Source organism: Sinocyclocheilus anshuiensis, unplaced genomic scaffold (assembly GCF_001515605.1).
Source record: "Sinocyclocheilus anshuiensis isolate Anshui unplaced genomic scaffold, SAMN03320099.WGS_v1.1 scaffold217, whole genome shotgun sequence".
Classification (NCBI taxonomy): Eukaryota; Metazoa; Chordata; class Actinopteri; order Cypriniformes; family Cyprinidae; genus Sinocyclocheilus; species Sinocyclocheilus anshuiensis.
Genome location: NW_015536538.1, coordinates 2,530,368 through 2,539,822, shown reverse-complemented (window position 1 = coordinate 2,539,822; position 9,455 = coordinate 2,530,368).

The window sequence follows — 9,455 nt, the reverse complement described above, 5'->3', positions numbered from 1 at the left end:
TGTTGGCTATTGCTACAAATATACCCCAGCGACTTAAGACTGGTTTTGTGGTTCAGGGTCACATATATGGTTTATCTGAGTTCTTATTATTATAATTATTATTAATAAGTTTCATTGTAATAAAGTATAATGCAATGCTAATTGACATCTTTTATCACTGCTTAGAATACTATGAAATATGTTGCGTGCCTTATTCTGTTTAAGAAGCCACACGCACTCCAATAATATTTACAACTTCCAAAAATCATTCTCTGCAATTTAATAGCACTTCCAATCCTGATGCCCATTTTATCATTTACGGCTATTTTTAAAGGAAATATTTATTGTGGCGACCCACAAACCTTTATTTTCATGATGTCTTTAAGTGTGTTGTTGCAGTTTGCTTACATGAAATGTGTTCACATAATCCTCTGTTATCTTGTTCCATGTTTCTGTCTGAATTAACCCTGGGTAATCATGATTTGATCTGTAATTCCTGAGTTCATGTGCATATTTGCATATTAATGAGCTTGTTTTAATAACTGCTCATCCATTTGATTCTTCTGACACATGCAGCAGAAATAATACTTTCTTCTTTACTCCAGTTAACAGTTGCATCTTTTTAGTGGTTTCCAGCAGATGCACATGGACGTTTCTGTTACTATACAGAGCTCATGAATATTTACTGAGGTAAGTGCTTTGGAGTTTAGGATTGGTTTGTCTTTGCATTCTATTGCCACATTGTTTCATCTTTTTGGGCCACAGTTCAGATTTGGCCGTCAAAAAGTGGCCCAAGTTTTACTAAAGATGTTAACAGTTGATTCACTGAGTTCCTGTAGAGAGCATCGTTAATATCAAACCTGTATTGATGAATATGACTTGATATATGTCATTTATAGTGCTGTTAATGTTTTTAATGTTCTTTCAGTAATTCCACATTCACATTACTGCCTCACATTTAGGTTTTTTTCTCATTAAACACTCTTATATTCAGATTTATTAACAGCTTCATTTATTGTCTGTTCTGATGACCTCGCTGTCTTAATGGAAGTATTCATGCAAGAAAAAATACGTTATGTGCATTTAAATATGATTGTAAATCCTATTGATGCATTTAACTTGGAAATACATCAAATTATGGGAGTAAAATGAGCTGCAAATGTGGTTTCATGTTGACTTATTAAGTCTTATTGTATTTGTTTAGAGTGTGTTTCAGAAAAACGCATGAGCTCATGATCTGATATGATGCTTCGATTTCATAGCAGCTGGAAAGGAAATCATTGTTTGCTGGCGTTATTTTTATGAACAAAAGCTGAGAAGTTGAACACAATGATCTGATTAAGTTATGTTATTTTAGTGCCATTTTTAAATGACAACAACCAACCAGCAATAAGAGTAAGACAGATTATTCTTTCTTTTTTTATTTATCTTCCTAAAACAGTGTTTCCCTTTCGAACGTTCACTTCACGTTGTGTATTGGGGTAAACTCCTGTTTACTCTGTTACTGAAGCCTGATTTGTTAACGTTTGTGTAGCTGCACAAACCAATGGTGCTTTAGCCCGCCGGAAAGGGTGGAGCCAACGTGTATATAAGTTGGCTCGCAGCGCCATTTCATCAGAATCTTCTCCTTCAGCGACGAGCCCGAAGCCCTCCCTTCATCCCAACCATCGCGGCCAAAATCGGACAGCGAGCTGATCCGTGTTCTCTCCAAGGCAGTGTAGGATCTGGGTGTCGAGTGGTTGGCTCCAGATGAGCCCGCCCATGGCCTTTTAGATTAGTGGTTCCTGCCAGGACGCCGTCAGCCGCCTTTCCACCAGCAGCCCACCCCGTTCTTGCCTGCAGTTCACGAAGAACTGACCAAGACGTAATGCGCCCCCTATTCAGCCAGAGTTAGCTCCTCCTCCTCTGCAGCTCTCACCACCGTTGACGGTGCTGAGAAAAAGGCTATAGCAAGCTCCCACCTTTGGAGGAGGCGGTAGCTGCTCACTTGTGTCCGCCATCCGCCCTGGGATTGAAGGCCTATGCAGCGCATCCCTCGAAGCCCTGCAGGACCACTTCGGCTCTGGCCAACAGGGCATATGCAGCGGCCGGTCAGGCCGGATCGGCCTGGCAGCTATCGCGAATCATTCCCTCGAAGCTGGCCACTCGATCGGCAGAAACGATCTGATCGTTAAGTTCTTGAAGGGCGCCCGGGGAGCTTACGCAGATCCCAGCGAGAGTGAGTGATACCATTTTAGAGGCTAGAGCACCGTCTACAAGACGCCTTTATGTCCTTAAATGGTCAGTCTTTCGTAACTGGTGTACTGCACAAAGCCTGGACCCGGTATCTTGTGATGTGTCCCACGTGCTATCCTTCCTACAAGAGTTGTTGGACAACGGGCGTGCCCCTTCCACACTCAAAGTTTACGTGCCAGCTATCGCAGCGAATCATTCCCTCGAAGCTGGCCATTCGATCGGCAGAAACGATCTGATCGTTAAGTTCTTGAAGGGCATCTGGAGATTAAACCCTCCTCGTTCTCAGACCGTACCGATCTGGGACTTGTCAATAGTCCTTAGGGCCCTACGGGGTCCTCCCTTCGAGCCACTACATTCAGCCGAACTATGCCCTTTGTCGCTGAAAACCACTCTACTACTGGCACTAACATCGGTCAAGCGAGTGTGTGACTTACACGCACTGTCAATCACTGCTTCCTGTCTGGAGTTTGGGCCCAGCGACTGTGAAGTCGTCCTCAAGCCTAGACATGGATATGTTCCGAAGGTGCTCTCAATTCTGTTCAGAGCCCAGGTAATTACCCTTCTGGCGCTCCCCGCTGCAGATGGTGAGCAGGGTCCCAATGTTCTCTGCCCTGTCAGGGCCCTGAGAATATATCCAGCCTGTTCAGACAGTTGCTCTAAGGGGCTGCCGGTTACAAAGCAAAGACTATCCCGCTGGATAATTGATTCTATAGCCTTGGCTTATGCCTCAGAATGTTTGCAATGCCCAATAGGTGTGAGGGCCCACTCCACTAGAGGAATGGCCTCCTCCTGGGCTTGGTCCAGCGGAATCTCTATTGGTGAGATATGTGCGGCCGCCGGCTGGTCGATGCTGTCCACGTTTGGCAGATTCTACAGCCTAGATGTCCCTGCTCCCCAGGCATGGATTTTATCGCCTTAAACTGCTTATTTCTCCCTATGGTGGAAATAGCTATGTCCAAAGTCCTCAGCTACACTCAGGACTCAGTTGGCTCATGTTCTCTAGGGGCCCTTAACATAAGTGCTCCAGAACTGGGCTTGCAGAGCGGCTTAGTCTGCTTCTGCTCATCTCACGGCGTGATTGGATTCGTTCCCCATACACAATGTGACGTGAACATTTGAAAGGGAACGCTCCGGTTACTGATGTAACCTCGGTTCCCTGAGATAAGGGAACGAGCGTTGTGTCACTTGCCGTGCTATAAGCTGCACACGAATCGATGACTGTCGCTTCAGTCGAATGATTCTGATGAAATGGTGCTGCAAGCCAACTTCTATACACGTCAGCTCTGCCCTTTCCGGCTGGCTAAAGCACCATTGGTTTGTGCAGCTACACAAACGTGAACAAATCAGGCTTCAGTAACAGAGTAAACAGTAAACAGAGTTTACCCCCATTCACAACGCTTGTTCCCTTATCTCAGGGAACCGAGGTTACGTCAGTAACCGGAGCGTTTACATGTTCAAGTTAATGATATGTAATTGTTTCTTTCTTCCTTCCTTTCTTGCTTGCTTTCTTTTCATTTTTATTTTTTTAATAACAAACCAGCATTAAGTCAGTTGTTTTTCTTTTTCTTGTTCTTCCCTAAACAGCCATCCAGTAATAAGACAAATTCTTTTAAATAATATTATTCTTTAATTCATTTTTCTTCCTAATACAGCTGTTTTACAGGTTCAGGTTCTGTAATTGTCCAAGTTGTTTGGTGGCTTTATGAACAAAAGCTGAGAAGTTAAACACAAAGATCTGATTCAATTTCAAATCAAATTTTTTTTATTAATAACATCACACCAGCAATAAAACAAGTAATAATAATCAACCAGCATTAAATCAGTTATTCTTCTTAGATATTTTTATTCATAAAACAGTATTTTACAGGTTCAATTTATTTAATTGTCGTGGCTTTATTTTTATGACCAAACGCTGAGAAGTTGAACATAATGATCTAATCAAATGCTGTCTTTTTTTATTATTTATTCCTCTAAAACGGTGTATTAATGATATGTACACTACCAGTCAAAAGTTTTTGAACGGTATGATGAAATTTTTTTTTTTTTTTTTTTTTTTTAACTGGTATAGTGTAATTGTCTCGGTTTTATTAGAAGACATTTCACAACAGGTAGAGCGTCTCCGAGCTTTCCTTCGGTGTTGTTTGCTCGAGTTGAACCGAGTGACGGCGTGATGGACCATGAGCTTCCCTTCTGAGAGGAGCTGAGGCTGGGATCGGATCTCTGCACACGTTCCTCACGGAAACACCGGGAAGAGGAGGCAAGAATCTGCCGTGAGCTCTCGCCTGCTCTCTTGCCTTCTTTCTGTTCGCCGCGTGGAGCTCGTGAAGCCCGTCGGGAGGCGCCAGCAACAGTGAACTGCTCCTGTAGATGGAAGGGAACCTCGAAGTGCAGGGATCCCGGTGCAAGTGAGTGTCGGATCCGGACAGCGTGAGTTTAAGGGCTGGCGGCTGAAGAAGATCCGGAAGCGTGTTTCTTCTGCTCTGCAGCTGCTCTGATTCGGGTTTAAACTTCAAATCTGTTTTTTGGAAACAGGATGGGTTAACGTGGAACAGGGCTCTGTACCAAATACCCCTTTGTCGGCACTAGCCTCCCAGATGAAAAAAAAGTGCATTTCCATAATGTACTTCTAGTGCTTTATTTTTGCTCACTAATTTTGTACTTAATATCATCTTTTAAAAGTAGCATCCCACCTAGAGGGTAGAAACTCAGGTTTATGTGCTATGGACATAGCTCTAAGGTTGCCACTCCTCTTAGTTTTTTCTCTCTCAGAGTTTGCTTAACTCAAATATTTTTTTATTTTCATCTTTTTCTGACATTGGGGTGTCATAAAGGCCAGGTGAAAAAAAAGTGCACTTCCATAATATACTTAAAGTGCTCTATTTTCACACACTAATTTTGTACTTAATAGGCCTATACTAAAAATGATTCTTTAGTACTTCTTAAGATAAACTTAAGATCGTCTAAGTGTGCTCCGGTGTGCTATTTTGGGACTAAAATGCACTTTTAACATACTGGCCCGGTTTCACAGACAGGGCTTAGCTTAAGCCAGGATTAGGCCGTAGTTAAATTAAGACATTTAAGCAGCTTTTATAAAAATGCCTTAGAATGAAACGTTTCAGGTGTGCATCTTGAGGCAGAACAATGTCACTGACATATTTTAAGATAAGTCAAACTCAGCAGCTCAAACATGCATTTTAGTCTAGGACTAGCCTTAAGCCTTGTCTGTGAAATCGGGGGACTATCTTTGTATTTAAAAAATGTGTTTAGTCACCACTTGAAAGATGGGTTCAAGTGGTGACTAAAAAAGAAATCTGTTGTAGTAACTCACAGGTGGGAAGAGAACACGCGTCCTCTTGGTTTTCCTCTTCGTCTGAGTTTTTCTCATAGCTCTGGCTGAGATGCGCCAGGTTTTGGATGGCCAGCCAAGGCTCCGAGCGCAAACGCTGCCGACAGCGAGTCTCGCTCCTCGGACAGATGGGAGAAACCGGCCCACCTCCTCGAAAGTTAAATATGCTCTCGCCCTCAGAGTTGGGAGAGTTGGTCTTGAGCTCGATGTCTGAGGGCGACATGCAGGAGACGGGCGAGCTGTCGGGCGACGGAGGGACATGCGGGTCGCAGCTCAGATCGGTGGCTATAATGATGATGTCTCGTCCCTGGGCTTTGCAGGCATCCCGCAGCACTGTAAGTGTGTCCTGATTGAGGGCGTTAATGGCGTAAACGAGGGCCGAGGCTCCGGCGTAGTCCTCTGTGCTGGGATCTGCGCCTGCCGCGGTCAGAGCCAACGCCACGTCCGGCCCGGCCCGCTCCATGCAGGCGTACATCAGAGCCGTGCGGCCCGTCTTGTCCTGGATGTTCGGGTCGGCCTGGTTGCGGAGGAGATACTGGATGAGTCTGAGCATGCTGGATCCGGACTGATCGCCCCGCAGAGCTCGGCAGGCGGCCAGCAGAGGCGTCTCTCCTCGCTGGTTTCTCTCGTTGACCTGCGCTCCTCCGTCCACCAGAAGACGAACCAAGCGCAGTTTGCCCAGCTGAGCGGCGCTGATGAGCGGACTGCCGTCCAGCAGGCAATCTGGTGACTCTGTCATGGCTGGGTCAATGAAAGCAAAGTCACAGTCACTTCAGCTTTAACCTGCGGAAGCTTAAAACATGTAATAGCAACTTTTTCTTTGACAATTCTGATGCATTTTTCTTGCAATTGCTGGCCAAAATGATTAGAACATCAGCAGCTAAAAATGGTTTTAAGACAGTTATTTCTATCTTTTGCTGTAGTGTGTCAGTAGGAAATATCAGTTTACATTTCCAAATGAAGCAAGAAGCCCCAAGACGCAAAGCGGAGTGCCTAAAACCCCCTTAGCTGTTATAAATTCACTGTAAACCACAGCTTCACTGGGTTTATTGCTTTTATAAAACGGTTATTCCATATACGTAGTAAGGTTTCACAAAATAAAACAGAGCAAATAAAGTGTAATGATATTAATAAAAACAGTATTCTTCCACCAAACAATGTAGCTCCTCAGAAACAGTTGTGGTTGCTACAAAGTGGTTGCCGAGCAACACACAAACGTAAACAAAGGTGTATGTTACTTTATAGAGTCATTTACAACAGCTTTGAAAATGGCTCAGCCAATCAGAATCAAGGACCGGAACTATCCATTTTATAACATTCATTTTGCCATTAATTGTAATAATCCAGTGAGATTTTTGTGCTCCACACAGAGATCTGATCTGATCATGATCCAGTCTGTCTGTGATTATATGAAGAAACGGAACAAACTGAGAAACTCAAAATCCAGAAGAACCGTGTCTGCAAGACACTTCAAGAAACCTTCCTGCAAAGCTTCTTCTGGATTGAGTCTGTCTCAGTTTGTTCTGTTTCTTCATGTCATTCTAGACAGACTGATGATGATCAGATCAGATCTCTGTGTGGAGCACAAAAATCTCACTGGATTATTACAATTAATGGCTAAATGAATGTTTGGAAATGTAAACGGATATTTCCTACTGACACACTACAGCAAAAGATAGAAATAACTGACTTAAAACCATTTTTAGCTGCTGAAAATACTAGTGCTCTAATCATTTTGGCCAAGACTCTCTAACTTTAGATTATGACATAAAACATTTAAATTATGAGAGTTTAAAAATAAGTCAAAATTATGACATAAAACATCAAATGTCATGATATGACAAAAAGTTAACATTATGTGAAAAAAAATCTAAATTATGAAAGAACATTTTTTTAATTATGACAGAATTATGAGATAAAGTAAAAATTATGATTTTTATAAAGTTAAATTAATAATTGATATAAGTGAAAAATATGAGAAAAAGTTGAAATTATTTGAAAAAAGTGAAGTATATGAGAACAATGTCTAAACTGTGACATACTACTGTAAGTCAGAACTATGAGATAAAGTCAATGTGATATTAAAAAGTCAAAATTATGACAAAATGTCAAAAAAAATATAACAAAAATGTTATAATTGACAAAAAGTTTGTAAATCATAAATTAGAGTAAAAAGTCAAAATCATGACATAAGTCAGAATTATGAGAAAGTCAAAATTATGACAGAATGTCAAAAAGTGATAGTCATAATTGACATAAAAAGTGAAAAATATGAGAAAAAGTTTTAATTATTAGAGAACAGTCAAATGTATGAGAACAATGTCTAAATTGTGACATACTAAGTCAGAACTATGAGATAGTCAATTTGATATTAAAAAGTCAAAATTATGACAAAAACATGTATAACTGACATAAGTGAGTATATAAATCATAAATGAGAGTAAAAAGTCAAAATCATGACATACTATGTCAGAATTATGAGATAGTCAAAATTATGGTATTTATAAAGTTGAAATTGAGATAATTGGAAGTTTGCCGCAATTCAGACCTTTTTCTGAATTTACATCTTTAATTTGAGATCATGAGAGTAAAAAGTAAATATTAGAATAAAAGGTCAAAAATCAGAATTAAAAAGTCAAGCTTGTGACAAAATATCATAATTATCACACAAAAAGTGAAAATGATTTGAGTGAAATGTCAAAATTATGAAAAGGTTTCAAAAATAAAAACGACGTGTCCTAATTGACAAAAATATGAAATTATGAAAATGTCAATTGTGAGAAATTCATCTCATGAGATAAAGACATTGATAAAAATGTCAAAATGATGACAGTCATAATTATGAGTAAAAGTCAATTGTGAGAAAGTCAAACTTATGAGATTAGTATGTAATAATTGCAACGTTTTATCTCATAACTGAGATAAAAAAAATGACATACTAAGTCAGTTAAGACTTAATTATGACAAATTATGACTTAAAGTTGACCGTTGATTTCTTATGTCATATTTATGACTTGGTATGTAATAATTTTCTTTTTATCTCATAATTGAATATATAATAATTTAGACTCTTTATGTCATATAATTATGATTTACTAAAGCAAGATTTTTTTTCTTATCTGGTGGAAATGGGCTTCCATATATTTTCATTTGCAAGCATAATGTTTAATTTGACTATATTTTTTGCTTAGCCCAGCGCATATGAAACATTTTACTGCTCATCAGACACAAATGGAAGCACATATGAATAGCAACAGTGTGTTGAAAGGGTTAAATGATCTCTGACTGAAATGTCGAAGGGCTGCACAACAAAAGCATCAGATCGCAGCTTTGAAATGCCTTCATCTCTATAGGTGTGCGCTCTATTTTAAAACAGGACAGAGCTTGAAAGTGGCTGCTGACGCTCCTGTAAGAACCGTGTGTAGCTCTACTGATGGACGGATATTAGTTTATGATCATCTCCAAGCTTCAATATCTTTGTCAGTTTGATTGAACATGCACAACATCCACATGCAAAAATTCTATTGCCAGAATTTATGAAATTGCTGATTAATATAGTTTATACACATTCTCATCCATGTTGCACAGAAGTTTTAGTCTTTACTGTCCTAAACAGGTTTACAGTTTTTGACGAAGAATATTTTCTTCAATCCCTTATTTGCTTGATAATCATTGCTACTTTTTTAGCACATTGTGTGTCCATAAATGCACGTATTGATTATAATATGCAATTTTTCATTTTTAAAGTAAAGATATTTTATATATAATAATTGATTATATTAATTATAATGTAATGTACCTGCAGATTTGGCTGTGATGATCCTCCGACACAAGCTGCACCTCGACCTGGAGCTGCTGCTGAAATGAAGAGAGAAACACAGTGAACAGATGTGTG